At 42.1% G+C, this 13,259-nt stretch overlaps 1 protein-coding gene and 1 long non-coding RNA gene across 3 annotated transcripts in view; one reads left to right on the plus strand and one right to left on the minus strand.

The window, feature by feature from the left end:
* The window catches only part of LOC148935784 (uncharacterized), a 10,191-nt gene extending 5,957 nt beyond the window's left edge, over positions 1-4,234 (minus strand). Inside the window, exons 1-3 of the long non-coding RNA XR_016140170.1 lie at positions 2,453-4,234; positions 1,343-1,639; positions 1-277 (exon numbers count right to left, since the gene is read on the minus strand). The exon at positions 1-277 is cut by the window's left edge and continues 5,957 nt beyond it. This is a non-coding gene — a long non-coding RNA (uncharacterized LOC148935784). The remainder of the gene's footprint in view (positions 278-1,342; positions 1,640-2,452) is intronic.
* The window catches only part of sano (CABIT domain-containing protein serrano), a 127,574-nt gene that overhangs the window by 69,192 nt on the left and 45,123 nt on the right, over positions 1-13,259 (plus strand). The window lies entirely within an intron of this gene.

A 13,259-nucleotide genomic window follows, 5' to 3' on the forward strand; every position in this document is an offset into this window, starting at 1 on the left:
ACTATATTGAATTTCAACCTCTCTCGCTTTTTCTCTCGGAATCAACAGCATTGCGCATTCTAGAGCCCATCCCAAGGCTAACCTCTTGCAGCAGAAAATCCAGGATTGCTGTGTTCTTTTCTATTAAATACATTTTGCTACGAGGATTCCACTTTCGAACGTACTTTGCCCGTTCGGAATCGTTACGCCCTTTTATTATTCATGTGGCGTGCGTTCGGGATGATCTGCTTCGTGCATCCTCTTGCTTTGCTTCTATGCTTGGGCCTCATCGACGTGACTGTTCGAAAAGTAGTATACTTCTCTTAATGTACTTTTGTAGCTTCTTAATATACCATTTAATATACTTCACATACTTCAAAAATAAAACTCGTATTTAATAAGCGCGTTTTAATCTGAATTTAAAATTTCTATGATATCCAGAATTTTGAAATTTATTAGTAATGATTAACACGCACATTTTAGAATTCTTAATTTTGCAAATAATTTGTGAATTTGCGAAGATCATTGTTATAGATATTAAATTTCTTAACTTTTTGTATTTACATAATTTTGCGGTGAATTTTTTTTCTTTCCCTTTCTCTCTCTCCGAGTTTCTCGATAATTAATATAACTTATACTCGCAATATTATAATATTATAAGATGTTAAATTCATGCAAATCTGTGTAAGAATGGAATATAAAATCAATATATGAATTTAATAGGCTAACTACGCTGCGAAATATTAAACTGTTACGAAAAGGTATCCGTTCCGGATTAGTTCGGACGTATAGAAAATCCGTCGTATTTCCATCGGTCAATTCGCGTTTCGCACGAATTAAAGGTACATTCGTACTTTCCGACCACCCTACGCCAATGGAAGGCGTGAAGGGAAGGCACGAAGCACGAAAAAGAGTTTGCCATCGGGCTCGAACACTTTCCAGCGCGCCGCTCCGGAGTTCCACGACCGCGTTTCGGGACAACAGCACGTCGGTACCCAACCGTGGGGCCTCCCCGTCCTTGGTCCGTGTCAGTGGCATAGACCATACAGGGCCCGTTCAAGGTCGAACCGAGCGCCGACGGAGGCGCACGAGGGGCCCCGAGTCCGGTCGACGGTACTCTTCGGTCGGGGCCCAATGACTGGCGGGGGCAGAATGACCGGAGGGGGGGGGGAGGGGGGAGCGAAGGGAAGAGCGGCCGAAGGAGAGGGCGGGAGAGGGAGGAAGGGGGGCAAGATGATGCCCGACCGAAGCGATCGAGGGTCTCCGCCAAGTATCATCCTATACTCGTAGGCCTGCCACGTCGTTTCCTCCGCGTCTCAACGCACATTAATACGCGTTATGTGTACACTGGGACGACACCCGCCTTCGTCGCGGTTTTCGCGCTGTCCGCTCTCTTCTTTCTCTCCTCTGTCATCTTCCTCCGCGATGCTCATCTCTCTTCTTCCCTTTCGCCCTGCCCTGTTTTTCTCCCTAAATATTTCTGCGGGCCGATCCTCCGAGCGGCCCCTTTTCTCCCCGATATTTCCAGTGAACGATCCCATTCGACGATCATCTTCATGTTAATCTTTTAAACCCCTTCCAGAGGAATTAGAGATGGCGACTTGTTCCACTGATGATGATCGGTGATGTACAGATACGTGGTCCATTCAGCTGGATAGCTCTATTAATCGTAATGTTAAGTTGAAGGTCCATTGCATTTAAACGTCGACGATCTCTTGTTATCTTTAATCGATCGTAATAAATTATAAATGTAAGAAAATTAAAGATTCTTTCTTATAGATGGTATAATTTTATGATAAAGGTAATGCAAAATTATTTAGCATTTATGATCAATTAGGATTTTAAAAAATTTCAAGCAATTCTCTTCTATATTGATGATTGATCACATTTCATCGATATATTTTCTTCGAATACATACACTTCTTAATTTTTTGATTACTTCATATAACGACCTAATAACAGGAAATCGTTTTTTGTTGTGGCATCTCATTCATAAGATTCATGAGCCGTTGTCGGAACGTTCTCCAAGAAGCATATATCTAAAAGTATTCTTTCCTCTTATGTTAATTGATGATTCATAGATTCGAGACCAGTCAAGAACCTGCCGCTTGAAACGTGAAATCATATGGATCAACTTCACGGATTTCGGCCTTGCATTAATTTTTAAAAAGCAACAGCTATATTTGTATGCATAAATGCAACCGGTTTGCTTCTCGATTTTTTTTTCGGTGGAATCCACTTAAATTACTTAGGCAATTAAACGAAACGGGGTTTCTTGCAGAGAACATAATTAAATATAAAAAAAATATTTAGCATTTCCTGGATTCGCATTTTTATCAAAAGTTTTTCTCGAAATATTTTTGTTCGAAGAAATGCGTTTTAATCAACATAGTATATGAAAAGTGTTAATGCTAGTGCAGTGTGGAATCTCAGATACCGCTATTTAAAAAAAGCTGTTTGGTATTTCAAATACCTGGACGTGGAGTCTCATTGCGTTGGAGCTCTACGTCTTCCAAGATACAATTATGTAATTTACTCGCGCCGGTCTTTTAGTGGCACAGTAGTTCGTGTGAAAATGTTCTAATGCCATCCTCTCCGTGACCAAATGAAGGTAGCGCGCGACTTACATTACGAGGCAGTCCGATTGGCAGTCCACTGACGATGAGTGACGTTGTCACGTTCTGCTCGTTCCGCATAACGGGGCCGAGTGGCTAAACGAGCGTTCTGTGACCCGTCGAGGAAGAGAGGTCGACGATATTAATTGTAAATCGACCACGAATGCAAATTCGGCTCAGATTTCCAGTCACGCGATCCCACGCTATGCATAACGTAAAATAACCATGACAATTAACTCAGCTTTATTTATTTATAAGAGGAAAGATGCACAGCTTAATGAATACTGGAGTAATTGAAGTATCGAGTAAGTTTCATGCTCAACGCTCTTAGTCATTTTCACGAGTGATGAATACACAGAAAAATGTCATTCTATCTTGCTGAGAAAAGTGACTCAGTTTTTTTTTTTTTTTTTTTTTTTTTTTTTTTTTTTAAGTTATGATTATCTTTAACAAAAAATATTTTCTCGATAATCTTAAAATATACTTCTATATACTATAATCACAAATTTTAGAAAAACTCGTTACTGAGTATTTAAAAAGAAATTCATTTTTTTTCTAAAAAAAATATCATAAAATTTTATCGAAGAACAGTCAGATTTGGTTGAGCAAATCGATTTTTTTAGTTTAATTTGATATTCTTTATTTAAATATTACACTTGCTAGGATTCAGAATATATTTTGGATAAATTTGATGCTTATTATGATAAACTTGTAACAGATTTGCGGATATATGAACGTTTGAAATACTTGAAACAAGTAATATTTACTTAAACACACTATATGTATTTTTCTATATGTAATGATACATTTCCATTATTATTTTTAAAATATATGCTCCGTTATACATAGAGATAGAAATAATACTACTGTATACCAGCACATAGTGCTATGGCGTTTTGTACGGCCATTAGAAATACCGATCGATATGTCCCCGTAGAAACTACGCCGACAAGGCCATTACCGGCGAGGGAACCGTTCGGAATCTTACGTAAATTAACGAATGTCACAGTCGTAACAATCTACCGGATTCCCCTGACCGCGGTTGTACGACTACACTCGTTTCTCGCTCCGCTTCGAGAAAGAGAGTTCTCTAACAATCAATCTTTCAAAGCGCATCACGTTTCCTTGTATCTCGTTAATTACGAGCGGAAACTTTCAACGGTACTTTGAATAGTGTATGTTAAGATAAAGAAAACACATTTCTTTCCGTACCATTTTGTACTATTATCTTGTTTGATGTATGTTGTGGAGAAAGGGATTTGGTCGAGAGGAAGTGGCATCTCCATCAAAAAGATCGACGAGCTATCGGTGTTAATTATGGCAATCGGAATACCTAATCGGTAATCGTAAAACTTCTTCCGTGAAGCGCCTTCGACGTCGTTGAAATTTTGCGAGCATCATTGGCGCCCCCCCATGAATCGTCCCATTAATATTAATTAGAATTAGTGAATTAATAAGTACGCTCGTCTGGTTTCGTGTGAACGTGACCCCCAACACACGACCGCGATATCCTGCGACGTATGCTTACGGTTTAGCGAGGAACCCCGTGATGTATCGTCTTCGTACATACACACGAGGAGATATCTCGCATACACGTAGGTGTCGTGCACCGTGTATTAAGCGGGAGAGAGAGAGACAGAGGGGGGGGGGAGAGGGAAGGGAAGGCCGGTTGGCGTCTGAAATGATTGCGGAATTCTCTAGGCCCGAATGCAGCCGCGGAAGAGAAACCGCGCAAGAAAGAAGCCCCTTCAGGGGGCGACGTACCTTGGACAAGTAACTACTAAATAACTTGCGCCGGGAAAAGGTGAAAGGGGATGGGAAGAAAAGAAGAGGCGGGGGGGGAGATGCGAGGATTGCTACCGAGTTCAGACACCGTATTGCTGTTAAGTCGCGATGTAACTGCGATGTCGTTCGGTGACCAATCGATGTGCGTTAGTCGGCGTTTTTGCGCCGCCGAGGAGATCCCGGAGAGCGATTCTGTTGCAAGGTATTCTTCCGCGTGGCAATAAAACAAGGAGAAATACGCAGCGGCGGTCGAAAACGTTGCGTTTTCAACTTCGAAACCGCTTTCCCAATGGCACATAAATTAGGCCTGTTCCGTCTGAACGAGTACGCATCATCTTATTGTTGTATGCTCGAGATGTTGGAGGAATACAGTGGACAATCGGTCTGTAGCATCGCGAAGGTAATCATTAGCGGTAGCGGAAGGATCATCATCGGGTTTATGAGAACCTCATAGAATTTGCGAGGACTCTATTACCGTTATATTGCAACATATCTCTCTCTCTCTCTCTCTCTCTCTCTCTCTCTCTCTCTCTCTCTCTCAGGAAATTATACATTTCTCTATTACATATGATTTTCTTTTCGATTACCTGCGAATAATCAATAATAATCGTTAGGTATCTGAATTATTCTCACATTATCTCATTTCTCACATTATCTCATTTCTCAAATTATCTCATTTCAATAATATCTTTTAATACAGCTTTAACAAACCAAGAATATTAAAACATTCCTTTGATTTTTAATCAAAGGAATGTTTTAATAAATTGTTCGAATTTATATTTTCTAAGCGATGATCAAATAATTTTGTCGAAATAATTTCATAAATTCTTTTTCGTCACTTTTCTTTTCTCTGAAAAGAGCCACGATATTTAATGAATTTTATATATTTATTTTGATCGAGAAAAAGATACAAATTGTAACGTCGAAATTATTTTATCAGAGAAAAAATAAAATTTCGAGGTGATTAATTGGCTATTCATCGAGATACCAAATTTGCTTCGTGAGCGAAAATTGCGAGAGGCCGTAGGATCCTGTGTGACTCAGCGCTAAAGCTAATAATTAAATGATGGGCTTCAACGGTAAAATAGCGCGGAACAATTTAGCGACTTTCCCAGGAGAAAAATTTCCAAATAAAACACGCAACGACCTTGCCAAGATCGCGTTGTGCGATACGCATGCGGTATGAACATGCGCACGAGCATGCTCGCGAGGTCGTTCGTTTCTGGGATGGTAATGCCGCGTTACATTAGACGATGCCGGCGCGTATAACTTTATTATTCGACGAGGCCGTAGCTCTGTGTCTCGCGCGGAAGTGTGAATAGCCACGCGATGCGCCGCGGCCACGAATGATTCAGAACAAATCAGATGTGTCATGTGTATGTAAACGAGAATGAGAAAGAAAGAGAAGAGAAGAGAGAGAGAGAGAGAGAGAGAGGAGGGGAGAGCAGGGGAGAGAGGGGGGGGGCTGCATGCACATACACACGGCCCACATATTTACGGCTCATGTGGGTAAGAAGGGACTCTGCGCGTCTCATTAGTGCCCCGTTATTTTCTAAGCATCCTGCCATGCTGATTATCGCGCTTATTTCTAGATGGTAATGCTCTCTTCCTGCCGTACGTCGGCTCGTTCGCATTGCATCACGTCGTAACTATGCACGTAGGTAAGCTGTCGCCGAATTAGCCCGTCAGCGTGCTCACGTCTAATGGCCTGCTTAACCTAATAAGAAGATACATGAAAATATTTGCTCTCTTAACTGTTTCATAGAATAAACTTATGTAATTACTTGTGCGCCATGAGCGTTAATCAGTTCCCTCGTTTCAAGTATTAATATTCGAAGTTAAAATTGGAGCTCGCTATTACAAATGTAATTGGATTAAATCACACACGGTTCGAATTTTTAACGGTGAAGTCTATAATCGTTTATTATAATTATGGAATATCGCTAATTGACTTCGATGCATAATATCGCCGTCCCTCTTCTCTTGCGGCTTCCTAGTTATTGCGCCTTCCTAGCGACGTTTTCATTAACATTTTTCCCCGAGAGAGAACCTTTTTCCTCGCTTCTATTTTTACGACCTCGCTCTCTCTTTAGAATTCCGTTTAAGCGATCTTATTCGTTATATCAGACGGCGATTAAAAATAAGATACCGTAGAGAAATCATTTTCCGCGCTCGCGGAATTAATTGTGAAGTTCTCGCGTCATCGCCGCTGCGTGCACGGCCGCTAACGCACGTCCGTGCAATGGACGCACGTATAATACACGCAGCGCCGGCGTCGATGCGGCTTGCCTTTTTGCGATTGTAATTCGCTTCCTACCGGCGTTAGAAAAACGCTAGAGGTCTGCAATTAAAATCCCTGAGCGGTAAGTCGAGGGGACAGGTGGGGGTCGATGCACCTTTGCCCGGAACCATACGTCGGCGTACGCACGTACGCACGCGTTGCACGTGCTATTGTGCGCGTGCACACACACACACACACACACACACACACGCGCGCGCGCGCGCGCGCGCGCGCGCACACGGCATCTCGTGCCGCCGATGCACACAGGCATGAGTAATGCAAGTGGCTTTTTTCCCTTTTGGCGAATCGATCATTCCAGCCGCGCGGGGCTGCTTAGCGGCTTGGAAAAGTCGCGGCACGCCTAGAAGTTGGGGGTCTCTGCCCCGCGATACCCCGCGGCAACAATGCACCGACCCGAGATTAATGCATCCGCGCCGATCCTGGTCGCTGAAATATTGAAAATTACACCGGGAATATATTAATCCTCTTCCGACGCGGAAGACGCTCTTTCCTCCTCCTTCGCCACTGCCGCCGCCGCCGCCACCGCCGGCCGCTGCCGCTCCGCATTTTTGCCATTGTGGAAACAACGCGCGAACGGCATGGCGTACCTTCCTCCGGGATCATTGCTGCCGCGATCATAGTCCCACGGAACGAATAGGCGTGTAAGATCGCTGGCATTCGAGACATTGAGTCGTATACGGATAAAGAGAGGCAAACGTTTTTTTGCGTGGGTTTTTTTTTTATATCCTTCCTGCGCAGAGAGATCCTACAGACAGAGATGTCACATCGGCGGATAATAGAGCAGATGAGTATCGATGACTATGACTATAATTAATATATAAATAATCTTTTCCTTCTCTAATTTTAACTCGCTACATGACAGATAAGATCAAATAAGATCAAGCCCGATAATTATTAACTGCGTTTCTCACGTATAAGACGCTACGTAATTAATAATGATTTATAAATTATCGGATTACTAATAGCTTACGGTGTTTCTAAATACCGGATACGACGATATCCGGTGGATCCCATGAATGGTTAGTATTATAATGATGGATTATGTACCCGGCTGGTCGAAAGAATTAAGCGTACGGTGGAACGATGCCGATAACCGGCATGGCTCCTCTATAACGCCCGGAGAGAATTAACGGTGTTCGTTAATTCGCAATACAGGCGATGCCTCCGACGGCTTTTTTTTCTCAGGCGCGGGGCACAAGCTCCCTCGCCCCCCCCTCTCTCTCTCTCTCTCTCTCTCTCTCTCGTAATATATGACGGATAATAAAGAATTGTGATAGCGAGGAGAAAACGCGAGGTACGGGGGCGAGGCGGCAGAAGCGGGAGAAAAAAAGCAGGGTTTATTGTTCAAGGGCGTCGACGCCCCGCCTGAACGTTACACATAAACCGTATACTTACGAGTCATATAAGAATGCATGAAAACACCGCGGTACCGTAACGAATGCACCACCGTTAAAGGGAAGAGGAGAGAGACTCCTCCTAGATGCGCGTAAAAAAATGTTGATACTAAATATATGTTTATTGGCCTAACAGTATCCGCGCGTGAAACACATTTCGCGGTGTATTTGCGAGGAGGCAAATATATTTGCGATATTGCTCGAAACGAATCGTCTCTTAACCGAAAGCGTAATTGGCGTTGCATAAAAATAAATCGATCGCCCGAGTAATAGGGTTTCGTGTAAATTTTAACACGCCGCGAAAGCAACCGTTCCTTAAGCTCGGCTGTGCGCGTAATAGTCTTCTTTTCGTTTTGTGGGAAGATCAGCGTGTAAGGAAATATTAAGAGGAGTTGCGAGACAACAAGACGGAACTCCGCGTTGTCGGGACGGGAAGCGCGATACATTTCTTTTTTCGCACGGGAAACGTGTACTCGCAAGGGTGCGGGATTACTGAATCCGTTAGCCGATCGTAAATAGCGCGGTCGATCATTCTGCGGGCTTTGTCGAATGATTTTCCGTTAGCCGGTCGTTCTGCCGTTCTAAAGGCTACGCCTAAAATATACCCGGAGGGATACAACTCTCTTTCGAATCGAAAACGCGCGAGGCCGTCGGGAAATCGCGCGCGTTGCTCGACAACGAGCGAGGCCGTCGTCCACCTCGCGTCCGGAGGAAGCTCACTTATCTTACTTACTCATCTTTACGATTATGCAGCGTGCAAGAAGTGGCAGCATCCGCGAGAGGATTCCCGAAAGAACTCTCTCGGTCAAGCGGACTCGGCGGACTCGGCTGTCCCACGATATTTATTTTGCGGAACGCCTCGTGTGCAAAACCCCTCGAAACCTCCCTGTCGACGATACCGGAGCTCGTTTCGCGGGAACTTGTCGCCGCAGCGTATTTCATCCTTTTGGGACCCCATTGTCCTCGGACGTGCACGCATATGCACATGGTGACGATAAATATCTTCATTGCCCGTGACATGGGCCGGACTCGCGGGACACCCATAGGACTTCGCGGCTCCGAAAACATATAACATGTATTTATATGTTTTAGGTATGCGAATATGGCTGTTAATCAAGAACGTTGCGTGTCCGCGTGACGTAATGGGAAAGTTTCAACGAGGGTTGGAACGGAGTAAGCAATTTAATTCAAAATTGAATACAAAAATATTCTTTATTATGCTTTATTAATCATTACAAAAAAATATTTTACAAATTGTAAATTTTATTGTTCGTCGAAAAATTATTTTAAAGATTGCTGAAGATTGCTATGTGATTATAAAACATAAAATTGAACCTGTCACGACGTATTAATTTTTTTTCAAGTAACGGATAGTAAGTAGATGCGATATCTTTGTCGTCTGGTTATTTCTTTAGTCTTCTGTTTTATCTGGTTTTATACGATCTTCCTTTTCCTCGCCGCGGTGCGCCGTAGGCTGTACCGGTTTCGTACGAACCAGACTGAACAAAATCCAGCGAAACCACCGCATGATCGATGAGCGAGCTTGAAATTTCTAGTTTGCTATCGAATGTTCACGAATGATCCTTCATTACCACACTTTCCTACCTTATTTTTTCTTTTTGCACAGCATAGAAAATTATAACTCTCTCTAATAAAGATTTTCGCTACAGATTTTTATCTGAAAACACAAGAGAAATAAAATTCTATCATCTTGCATTCATATATATTTAAATTGTTTCTTAATAAAATTTTCGAAATTTTTGTCAAAGAAAGAAATCAGAAAAGTCTTAAAGAAATCCAGACTTTTAGATGAAGAAAAGTATGTAAGTATTTTTTTTCCGTGTTCAATTATTTAACGCTGGTTTTGTAAAATTCATCCATATACGTTTGAATTATCTTCTAATAAAATTTTCGAAATTTTTCTTAAGGGAAAATATTAATGAAATTTCAAAGAAATCCAGAAGTCTAGATGAAGAAGAATTTTTTTTTCTCAATTATCCTAGCGTTAATTTCATCCATATATATATATTTTTTGAATTATTTCCTAATAAAATTTTCGAAATTGTTGTCAGGGGAAGAAATCAGAGAAATTCCCAAAGAAATCCAGGCTTCTGGGTGAAGAAGGAAATTTTTTCTTTTTCACGTCCAATTATTTAGCGTTGGTTTCGTGAAATTCATTTACGTCGGATCGCGTGGTTAATTAATTGCCCGTTGGAGTTATGCGATTCTTAGGAAAGCCGCGTGGTGATTACGAAAGAAATAAATCGCCTGTTTATACGGCCGTGTCAGAAGTCCTAATCGGAAGCACCCGTGGCTCTTTATCCCTCCGGCTACGCGCTACCTGACGATGCTCTCCCGATGGTGCTGCGCGGAACGAGGCTGCATTGTAGCGTGGTTGCAACAACGGGCCGTAACTAAATCTGTCCGTCAGTTCCAACCCGTGGAAGACCTTGGGTCGCTCGCTCGTCTCTGACACACGTACGTTGCTAAAGTTCCCCACGTGCAGGTCCGTGGATAATCGATTCGATCGTAAAATACGCTCCTTACGCTCCGCGTAGAAAAACGCCGCAATCAGAAATGCTCCGAGCGGACACAACGCATCGAAGACAGGCATTATCGCTAAATTGTGCTGAAAAACCGAGCGCGATATTTCGATCACTGTCGTTCCAGCGCTGCCATGTCACAAGAACACAGAGCTGGAAAGTAATTACGGTGCGCGATTGCGCCGTTTCTTTTTCGTCGCATAATGAGAGCCTTGGCGTAATAATTATACAAATTATTTTACGCAGATGAATCGTCCAATTATTCTGCTTTTAATTCTGCGTAAAGATAATCTCATTTTATTTTTCCTTTTTATTTTTCTTCAAATTTTTTTATTTAAATATTATTATTTTTTTTTTATTGATATCTCGAGGAAATAGTTCTTTTTGGATGGAGAATAAGCACGTAATTAGCTGTAGTATCCTTATACCGTACATCTTTTTTTTCAATTGGACAAATTGGACAACTATGTTTTGAGTGAAGTATTGTAAGGAAGAGAGGAGACTGCATCGGATGCTTGTAACAAAACGGATTCTGTAACTAAATCCGCGTACAATTCTAGCCTGTAGAAGACCTTGACACTGCACGCTTGACACACGTATGTTGTTGATGTTGCTCACGTGCAGTACCATGGATAATCGATTCGATCGTAAAATACGCTCCTTAGATTCCCTATAGGGCCGAATATAGGAAAGGTCAGAAGTTACGTTCTCTTCTAAGAACTTAAATGATTAAATAAAAGATGGAGGGAAAGAGAGCGAGCGAAAAATTGGCACAGGATTACTTGTAGAAAATGTATCGATAATAATTATTTGTGTGTAAATTTATTAATTATATTATATTCCCTCTATAAATGTTTCTAATAGGATAACGTGAAACTTGGTGGATGAAATAATATTTATATATTTTGTTATAGGATTTCGTATTTTTCCTCATGGATTTCTAATTTGATATGCCTCGAAAGAAATCTTCCGATCGAAGGAAGTTTTTCCCGTATCACATTTTTCTTTGCCTCCCTCGGGTGGTCGCCGGCTTCCTTCGCACAATGATCGACTTTGCACGAATTAAAAGCGTGTCTGGCAGATTCTTTTGCGAGTTGTTTACAACCTGTTGCGGATGGACAATAGATTGACTGCCTTGCGGGCTCAGAATTGTCTTCTTTGTCACGTATCAAGGACGCGAATACCAGAGGGATGCACTTGGAACTGTGGTCGATGATCCTAGTGGGAACGCCTGTCTTATTACATTTCTTGCCTTACTTCCTTATGCAACAAAAACGCTGCGCTTGCACGAACTCGCAATCCGCCAATTTGAAGACGCTATCATCTCGAAATCGCGGATAAATTACTTACGCAGCTCTCGAATGTCTTGCATCAGTTAACGCACGATTACTTTGCATTTATCGAGAAACATGAGATAGATACTATCTCCTGGAGGATCCCATATATATTTTGAAGATAATTGCATTATCATTATGTTGTCAGTCTTTAACATTTTTGTATTACACTCTCCCATTTTATAAATTTTCATCCGCAAATAATATTAATCGCTTTAATATTCTGATATATTCGATTCCAGACAGAAAGAACGATGGATTCGTCGAAATGTTAATTATTCTTTATCGAGCGGAAGATCTTTTCCCTCTCGATGTCCATTAGCGCGGACCGCGGGTTACTTATACATATATTTACTCTCTGCAGACTTTTATGTAAACTTATGCACCAGAGAGAGAGAGAGAGAGAGAGAGAGAGAGAGAGAGAGAGAGAGAGAGAGAGAGAGAGAGAGAGAGAGGGAGGGAGAGGAGCCAGCCTGTGATTGCATCTTCAAGCGAAGACTATACGTCTCAGTTTCAGTTTCGCCGGGTTTAGTTTGCTGCTTAAAATGTTGAACGTTAATGTACCTCGGCGGCGAAATGTTAGATTTACGTACTTATTTATCGTGCATTCCGCGTGCAACAACACACACGCGTATTTATATCGATGGTGCTTCTCACGTTCATCTCGTGGAAGACGGGCAGAATTTAAAAGTGATTATAGTGCAACAAAGTAATTGACACTAATCGAAGTTAATAACCCGTTGAGCGTTCTCGCAGGATACGGGATAATCGATGAAAAAAGTTCCTCGTGACTTATTTATTTTACCAAGATAAATCGCCACTAGCAACGTAATCGACTGTATCGTCGTCTCGTCCGCAATTAATATGATAAACAGTCGCGGACTATGTGCGCGACTGACCATTTTCGCGAAACCTAACGCCATAAGCGAAAAAATACGCTCTGCATCCTTTTTGCTAACTACTATAATCAACGGCCGAACGGTTGAGGGAAAATAAAACGCCACGTTGCTTCCAAACGAAGCTAAGCAGCAGCTCCGAAAATAAGACTTACAAGACTTGCAAAAATTAGCATACGGTAGGATTGATTAAGTACGATAGGCAGTTTGATGGCCGGACACCCACGTTGAGTCAGGGGAGTTTAAATTGGAGTTTATTATATTAATTAATATAACATTAACAGATCCATCGATGTTCTTTGAAGGCAGCGACGGAGATCTTTCCTCGACGCGGTGGTCGTTTCTCACGAGTCGCCGCGAATTTTTCTCCGGAATTTTTCTTTCGGAATTCACGTCGAGTTACCCAGTCGA

This window comes from Pogonomyrmex barbatus, unplaced genomic scaffold, assembly GCF_055798465.1.
Source record: "Pogonomyrmex barbatus isolate J1 unplaced genomic scaffold, ASM5579846v1 scaffold4, whole genome shotgun sequence".
Lineage (NCBI taxonomy): Eukaryota > Metazoa > Arthropoda > Insecta > Hymenoptera > Formicidae > Pogonomyrmex > Pogonomyrmex barbatus.